Source organism: Rattus norvegicus, chromosome 17, assembly GCF_036323735.1.
Source record: "Rattus norvegicus strain BN/NHsdMcwi chromosome 17, GRCr8, whole genome shotgun sequence".
Classification (NCBI taxonomy): domain Eukaryota; kingdom Metazoa; phylum Chordata; class Mammalia; order Rodentia; family Muridae; genus Rattus; species Rattus norvegicus.
The window spans coordinates 42,009,564-42,017,522 of NC_086035.1; the positions used below are offsets into that span (position 1 = coordinate 42,009,564).

Genomic DNA, 7,959 nt, shown 5'->3' on the forward strand with positions numbered 1-7,959 from the left:
CAGTGCTTCAGTCCAGCCACATGACGGCACCAAAGAGCCACCAAATCCTTATCCACAACCAACAATTTTGTCCAGCGTTTTCCTTGGCAGTTCTGGGGACAAACCCCAGATTCAGGGCCTTGCTCATGCTAAGCAAGCTGCTCTTGAATTTGAAACAAATGAGTCAGCTATCTTCCACGTAACACTTTCCTTTGATCCACCACTAAACCAGATCAAGAGCAGGTGGGTTAAACATTTGAATATACTTGGCAAGACACAACTGTAGCAATCTTTTCCAATTAACTTCTATTTTTAAACACTGCTGTACTTTCATTTACTTGGGAGAAACAGAGAACTAGAAGACAACATTCTATGTGTTTAAAGATAAGTGGGGAAAATATAAATATTTACTTACTAGCTTTATCAGCGTCTTTATTGTGGTTTTTTTTTCTTTTTCTTTTTTTTTTTTTTCCATTTTTTCTTTTTTTTCGGAGCTGGGAACCGAACCCAGGGCCTTGTGCTTGCTAGGCAAGCGCTCTACCACTGAGCTAAATCCCCAACCCCTGTGGTTTTTTTTTTATACATACTTTCATGACCCACACTTTTACCTTTCTGTCTTATAAATGTTAATGGTCTTTTGTTTAGCATAGTGTACATGACCAACCTCTGATTTACGTTGCTAATAGTTACAGTTATAAGCAGTTGCTGCATTACACATTCCTACAGCCAGTAAATATAAACACATTACAATGACCTGCAGATCTTAAGGACTGCCCTAATTGGATCCATTGTGGGGAGAAGAAACAATAGACAGGCATACAGAAAAGATGGGGTGGCATAGGCGTGCACTCTGATGAGATGCACGAAGAACAGCCAGGAAATGAATGAATTTGTTGGATATAGCTGGGGGGGAGGGGGGAAGGCAGGCAGGTTTATCTTGTTTTGTTAAAACGTTTCTATAGGGGAGCAGTGTTAGGCTGCAAAGATCTGGAGGAAACTGTGATTAATAGTTTCTGTATGCAATTAGTCTTGACTAGGAAGGCCTTTCCAGTCCTCAGAGCTCAATCAAGGAAGGCTTTGCTATTCCCATGGATCTGAGGCATTGAAGTCTTTGACATAGCTGTATTCTTGTCAGCGACACACATTTGCTAGGTCTTCATCTAATCCCATACCACTCCATAGAAAACTTACAGACACAGGTCCCTGAGTACTCTTTCCTTTACGTGGCTCATTGTCACCTTGGATAAAATATTTTTAACCTGTTGTCACTTGCTTCTTCCCCGTTAGTCGAAAGAGACCTTCTGAATAATATAAACTGAAATAACCAGAGTGATTTCTATATCCAAAAGGATATATAATGCCAGTGCTGGCTTGGAACCCAAGGTGATTGATTCTCCTGCCTCAGCCTCCCAAATGCTGGGATTATGAGTGTTAGCCAACAGACCAGGCTTTAGGTTTCTGATGTAAATTGTCCATGATCTTTTGAGATCACATATGTAATTTACATTCCTTCCAAGAGTGAAATTCATTTAGGGGCAGGTAATGCCAAACTATTTATTATACTCGTTTCTATTTTTTAGAAATAATTTAAGATCTGGACATTTTTTTTCTCCATGGTAAAGCATTTACCCATCACTAAATGAAGCCCTGAGCTTGATCCCCAGCAATAACAAAGAAAGAAACAAAGAGACAATTATTCAGACACGGCTAGTTGTGTATATTGCATGGTAAGTGCTAACACCACCAGAGCTCAGTGGTGTCCACTAGTAACAAGAAGTGATGTGTTCCTGCTCCATCTCAGTGCTTGAACTAAATCTATTATAAAGCATCAGATATTCGATCTGCAATTTAAAGACTAATGGGTGCTGTGGTTACCAAAGTTATATCCAGTCCTTTCACTGAGAAGAATCCAGGTACAAACACATAGAGTTGTAACAAGCAAGGTTTATTGTAACTGAAAAAAAAAAAATACTCCCAAAGACACAAATGGAGCATCTCAAAAGGGTAGGGGTGACCCACAGAGCCTGAGGTCTTAAGGTTTTACCTACCTTTTCCACATACTCTCTAAGTCACCCCACTTCTTGAGCAGGTTGAAAATGGACTTCTTGAACAGGTTGAAAATGTCTTCCATGTGTTTGATAAGAGAGAGAGAAAGAGAGAGAGAGTGATCCCTCCCTCCCTCCTTCCCTCTCCCTCTTTCCCTCTTTATGTAGACTGGGCTGGCCTGGAATTCCCTAGATAGCCAAGGATGCTCTTGAACTTCTAATTCACCTTCTTCCACCCACCAAGTGCTGGGATTACAGGTAGATACTGTGCCTGGCTTTTCTCAAGATGGAAGGCTCAGAAAGGGAAAACTGCCCCTACTTCCACCTCCCTATTTTCTAACACGCTCAGACAATTAAAAGCTTCACTCAGGTGTTACTATAAGAGTGACAGTGCCCTAGATATATTACATATAGAAAAAATTCTAATTCCTTAAATCCCTCCATTAACACACACACACACACACACACACACACACACACACACACACGCGCGCGCGCAATGTCTATAAGCATTTATTTTATAAATATGTTACATGTTTGATGTGTGTAAAACTTAAAAGGTAAAGAGAAAAAGCCATTGTAACGTATTCTCAACATAAAGAGCAGGAACAGGTCAGGATGGGCCTGTTCAGGTGTTCCTGACTTCAGGTATCTCGGAGACAGAGCACAGCATCCACTTTATGGAGTCTCTCGACTGCTCCCAAACTGAATAGCCACCTCCTACGCGTTCATTTACAAGATCAAATGAAATAAAGCTGTCTTCAAACCATATATCCTGTGCATAAACCTCAAAAACATATTGCTACTCAATCTCCAGTTCCCGTGTGAGGCTTTGAAATCCCCTGGGAACCTGGAAACTTGAACCTTGTTGGAAAGACTTCAGCACTTTAAGTGATAGATCTAAAACAACTCTACTTCAATTTCCTTATCTATAAAAGAGACAAGTGACAAAGAGATGAAAGATTTTTCAGAGACCATCTTTGTTAGTAATCCCTCCCCACCAATTTTGTGTTTCTATTATGGGTGCACAATATTTTTCTGGAAAAGCAGGTAAGTGATGTTTTTCTGGGTTTCTGGTGTGTTAAAATTAAGGTGTACGTGTAAGAATACAGAAGACAGAAATAGAAACTGGAATACCTGAGACGATCTCCTTAAAATACAGCGACACTCTCTGACGGAGGAAATTCAAGGCAAGTTTTTTTTTTTGCCAAAGAGCAGAAGGAACATCATGCCCCGGAACAGAAGGGGAAAGAAACCACGCCTAAAAGGCAAAGTCAGGAAACAGTGAAAGGCAGAGTCGGGTGGAAGAATGGTGGGAGACTATAAGGTGAGACAACTTCATACCTATAAACCGGCCTGAAATCGCGAAAATAAGAAATTGAGTAAATCAAGGGGTACATAAAGACATATGGAGAACTAATTTGGTCCTGAAAAGAAACAGTGAGGAAATCTACCAGATAAAGCTCCAAGGAAGTGACAAGGCGGATAAGTGTTTTGGAAGAGAAACTTGGCAAAGTAAAATGTTGTGTTCAACACCCGGTGCTAAAACCTCAAGCCCACAAGTGAGCACAACTCGTCGACGAGGATGGGATTCGAACCCACGCGTGCAGAGCACAATGGATTAGCAGTCCATCGCCTTAACCACTCGGCCACCTCGTCACATCAACACAGTGTTTGATATAGGTTTTATGTTGTGGAGCAATTAGAATTTATAAGGATTGGTTTTTTTGGGCTTTTTTTGTTTTTTGGGTTTGTTTTTTTTTTTTTTTTTTGGAAGAAAATTCCATTAGTTTAATTTGGCTTTTTAATTAATGAAACCAAAGCCTTTACTGTCTATAAGTGGCCCCCTTAGTTTGATCAGAGAACGATAAATAAACTGCTGAGAAGTGGATCTGAATATAGCCACAGAAGCAGAAATGAATAAGAAAGACCATTTATGATGACTCTGGTTTTAAAACTCAGATTGGATTTTGTCATTTAGGCCATACATATTAATTCTTTCAGCATTGGCATTATGACGTATCTCTCTTTGCTCCCAAGTATACTTCCAATAGAACTAAATGCCTACTGGGTGACATAATCCTAGACTCCAAGAAGCAGAGGTGGGATATGTTAAATTATCATTGGTTCTTAACAAGCTGTGGACTTTGAGACACAGAATTAACGGGATATCGGAAAGGACTTGGTTTTGTCTAGTTTACAGAGGAAAAAAGAGACAAAACTCATCATTTGGTATTTACATTTGATACGTTTCTTATTATCTGTTTCCACACCAAACCAAGCAAAGATCACCAAAAACATATTTGCAGTCAGATGAATTGGATTTGTTTCTCCCAAGTAGGAAGAATGCGTCATAAGAAGAAACTCTGGAAGGCTCAGCAAGAAAGTGTAGGAAAGGGCTTCCCAGCAAATGCTTACACTTTGGAGGAAGGACCAAGAGGTTTCATTCTAGCTGGATGCTACCAAGTTCTATACCTAAATAGTAAAATGTATAACTGATATACTAAGGAAGAACAATGTTTCATTACAAAAAGAAAAGATAAAATACAAATGGGCTTATGTATCAGAGTGGACTTGATGTAGAAGGTAACAGTAGAAAGAAAGGCTGTAAAACTTGTGATCTCTCATTAGTAGTTATCAGGAGATATTTAGTGATTGTTTTAATCATTGTATCAAGATGCGAAATGTTTTGCTGTTGTTAGATCAAATTTCTACCTCATTTCATTGAAATCAAAAATGTCAGTGTTCTGTGGAGAAGCTGTGACGTTACACAGCATCAGAAGACAAACCTTAGGGCCAACTCTTGAGTCTCAGGCTAGACCCTAGCATCCAGGCCTGTCTCTGGACACCAGAGAATATGTTTCTCTTTCTCTTCTGTACCAAATGCAATTGCTAAAAGGGGGTGGGGGTGGGCAGGAGAAAGTGTGTGTTTTAACAAGAATAAGTAAGGAAAATAAGAAAGGTGGGTGATGTTGCTAGGGCTTCCTTTACCCAAGGGGCTAGGATTCGTTCTTGAGAAGAGAAAGTGTAAGTCTGAAGCTGTGTCTATGCATGCTGGGTAGATTCCTAGTTTGAGTGAAAATGAAAAGCCAGAACACCAAAAGAGACAGATCTACTGAATCTTGGAGTCCACTTGCTAGACATTATAATTTGAGTGCCTTAAGCTGGATAACTACTGAAAGTCTGATATACACTTTCAATAGACAGTTAATCTAAATAATGTCAACAGGTGAGTATAGGTGCTTAGATGGTGTCTCAAATAAGAGAAGCCTTAAGATAAACACACTGTACCACTGTACCCCAAACCTTTCCAAGACAGAGTCCATGGTAACAAGCCAGTTTTGCTTTGAGTAGCTTTGAGGCAAAGGAAAAAAAATTTTTTTAAATGAAAGCACTTGCAGCTAGGTGCATACATTCTGAAGGAGAGCTAATGGATGATTAAAGAGACTTGAGATGTGGAGGTAGAGGAAGGAGAAACATATCATGGACTGGACACATTTTAGAGTATAACATAGAACCCATACCATATAATTTTTATACAGTCACTGATAGCTCCTGATAACTAGTGTTAGCTTGTTGCTGACATTTCTCTTTGCATCCGAAAACATATTTTGAAGAGACTCCGGAGAAAAGATTGCTGAGTGAAAACATCGAGACTTGAACGGCTCTCTGACTACACATACACTTAACATAGGCCAGAATTGAGAAAGAGGATCCACTCATTGAAAGAAATGTAAGAAAACAAAGGAAAACAGGTCCCACCGAGATTTGAACTCGGATCGCTGGATTCAAAGTCCAGAGTGCTAACCATTACACCATGGGGCCACACATGAGGCGTCATTCTCTATGACAAACTACCTGAAGTATGTTTACATGTGTTTTAATCTCAACTTGTAAATTAGATTTTAATTTGTGACAAGTTTACCTCAGACAAGAAATATCTCACCTGTTCTATCTTGTAAGATCCAAATTCATATATAAAATCTATTGACGTTCAAACCGTAATGAGTAGTCCTTTAGACAGGAATTCAGCTCCAGTATAAACAAGATGCATCCCTAACTCTCGCATCTGCACAAAACTTTGCCCGATTAGAAACTGAAGTTTCCAACAAAAATGGTTCCTGGTAAAACTTCAGCTGAGAGATAAGGGTAAGTATAGAAGTAAAGTATCTTGAAGGGGTGGATAGATGAGAAGAGAAAATGTTCGGACGCCATCGAACTTGAGGATTCTAAACTTGCTATGGATACACAGACAAATTCTAAAGGAAATGCGCCAAAATTAACATTAGGTCCCACCGAGATTTGAACTCGGATCGCTGGATTCAAAGTCCAGAGTGCTAACCATTACACCATGGGGCCCATGACACTGTATGTCCTTGGTAGATAATAGACCAAGAGTTGGAAAATTGATTCATAATGTTTTTGTGATCTGGATTTGAAACATTACTGTACTGCTAGAAAACAACTCTTCCTTGCAAAATGAGAACTATGATTTTGCCAGACCAAAGTTATCAACATTTGCTACACTGAAATTTACAGGAAAAAGTGTCCACACAAGAAAAAAGGAGAATTCACTAATACTTTAGGATATAAAATAAATTTCTTTACCTATTTAACTATCTTCTTTCTTCGTCCTTATCCGCATTTAACAGTGGATCGATTACTTATATAATGCTAATAATATTTTTTTTATTTTTTTTCTCCACAACAGCAATGTCTGTACGCGTTAGAATGTCTGGGAATTTTTAAATAGCGATAGCTATTATTTTTTTATTTACTTTTATTGGATTTTTTAATTTACATTTCAAATGTTATTCCCTTTCCCGGTTTCCTGTCCATAATCCCCTATCCTATCCTCCTCCCCTTCCACCTCCCCAACCACCCCCGCTTTCCACTCCCCCACTAACATTCCCCTACGCTGGGGGTTCCAGCCTTGTCAGGACCGAGGGCTTCTCCTCCCATTGGTGTCCAACAAGGTTATTTATTTTTAAAATTAAATTTAGCCAGTTTTGAAAATTGTCTGCTATTTTGACTCAGAAATTCGTCTTTCGAAACAATCTAGAGGCAAGTCAAACGAAAATGTGTTTGAAATATTTATTTCAAAACAGTAAATAAACCCTGGAGTGTGTGTGCGATGTGCTGGCGTTTAAATGCAGGCGAGGATTTGGAGTTCAGACAAAAAACATATTTCAATGTCAAACCGGCACGACCTTGCATCTTGTTAGATTCAAAAGAAGAAGATGGAATTGGAATAAAATGCTGTTCCTAACCAAAGAAAACTGGGTGTTTCATAATATTTATATTGGTAGTAGGGACAGGTTTTTAACACCTGTCGAGAAAACATAAGCACGTAGTCGGCAGGATTCGAACCTGCGCGGGAAGACCCCAATGGATTTCAAGTCCATCGCCTTAACCACTCGGCCACGACTACAAGAATGAGCACTCCTACGGTATATATTCCCATGAGAAGTTATTCCATAAATATTTTTCAAACGATATTTCTGAAATGTAATAGCAGATGTAGACTACTTACCGTCGTACTAAAATACAATGCTATTGAAAGCTGGAGACAGGAAATGTAGCCAAACACTTGGCTGATATGAACGTTCTCAGAACAGACAGAGACACAGAACAAAGAGATCGTGAATGTAGGAAGCTCTCTCAGGAGCCCTTACTGAATACAATAAGTAGCTTTTATAAAATTTGACTTTGTGTTTCTTATACATAAAATTGAGAACTCAAAAGTCTACTAGCGAACTCTGCTATTCCTTATTGAAAGTTTTCCTTGAATCAAGGCCAAAAGGTACCACCTAGCAGAGGATGGTTTCGATCCATCGACCTCTGGGTTATGGGCCCAGCACGCTCCCGCTGCGCCACTCTGCTGACGCGTGAGTGAGGGGGAGGAAAAAAAGGAAAAAGCTATCCTTTTGAAATC

General features: G+C 39.4%; 5 non-coding genes across 5 annotated transcripts; all 5 read right to left on the reverse strand.

Annotated features, from left to right (window-relative positions):
* Positions 1–3,601: 3,601 nt before the first annotated feature.
* Positions 3,602–3,683, reverse strand: Trnas-gcu8 (transfer RNA serine (anticodon GCU) 8). Its single transcript has one exon. It is a non-coding gene; the product is annotated as a tRNA-Ser (tRNA).
* A 2,094-nt stretch (positions 3,684–5,777) lies between these two features.
* On the reverse strand, positions 5,778–5,849 carry Trnaq-uug2 (transfer RNA glutamine (anticodon UUG) 2). The gene has a single exon. It is a non-coding gene; the product is annotated as a tRNA-Gln (tRNA).
* Positions 5,850–6,311: 462 nt separating this feature from the next.
* Positions 6,312–6,383, reverse strand: Trnaq-uug3 (transfer RNA glutamine (anticodon UUG) 3). Its single transcript has one exon. It is a non-coding gene; the product is annotated as a tRNA-Gln (tRNA).
* Positions 6,384–7,373: 990 nt separating this feature from the next.
* On the reverse strand, positions 7,374–7,455 carry Trnas-uga2 (transfer RNA serine (anticodon UGA) 2). Its single transcript has one exon. It is a non-coding gene; the product is annotated as a tRNA-Ser (tRNA).
* A 380-nt stretch (positions 7,456–7,835) lies between these two features.
* On the reverse strand, positions 7,836–7,907 carry Trnam-cau5 (transfer RNA methionine (anticodon CAU) 5). Its single transcript has one exon. It is a non-coding gene; the product is annotated as a tRNA-Met (tRNA).
* Between the last annotated feature and the right edge of the window lie 52 nt (positions 7,908–7,959).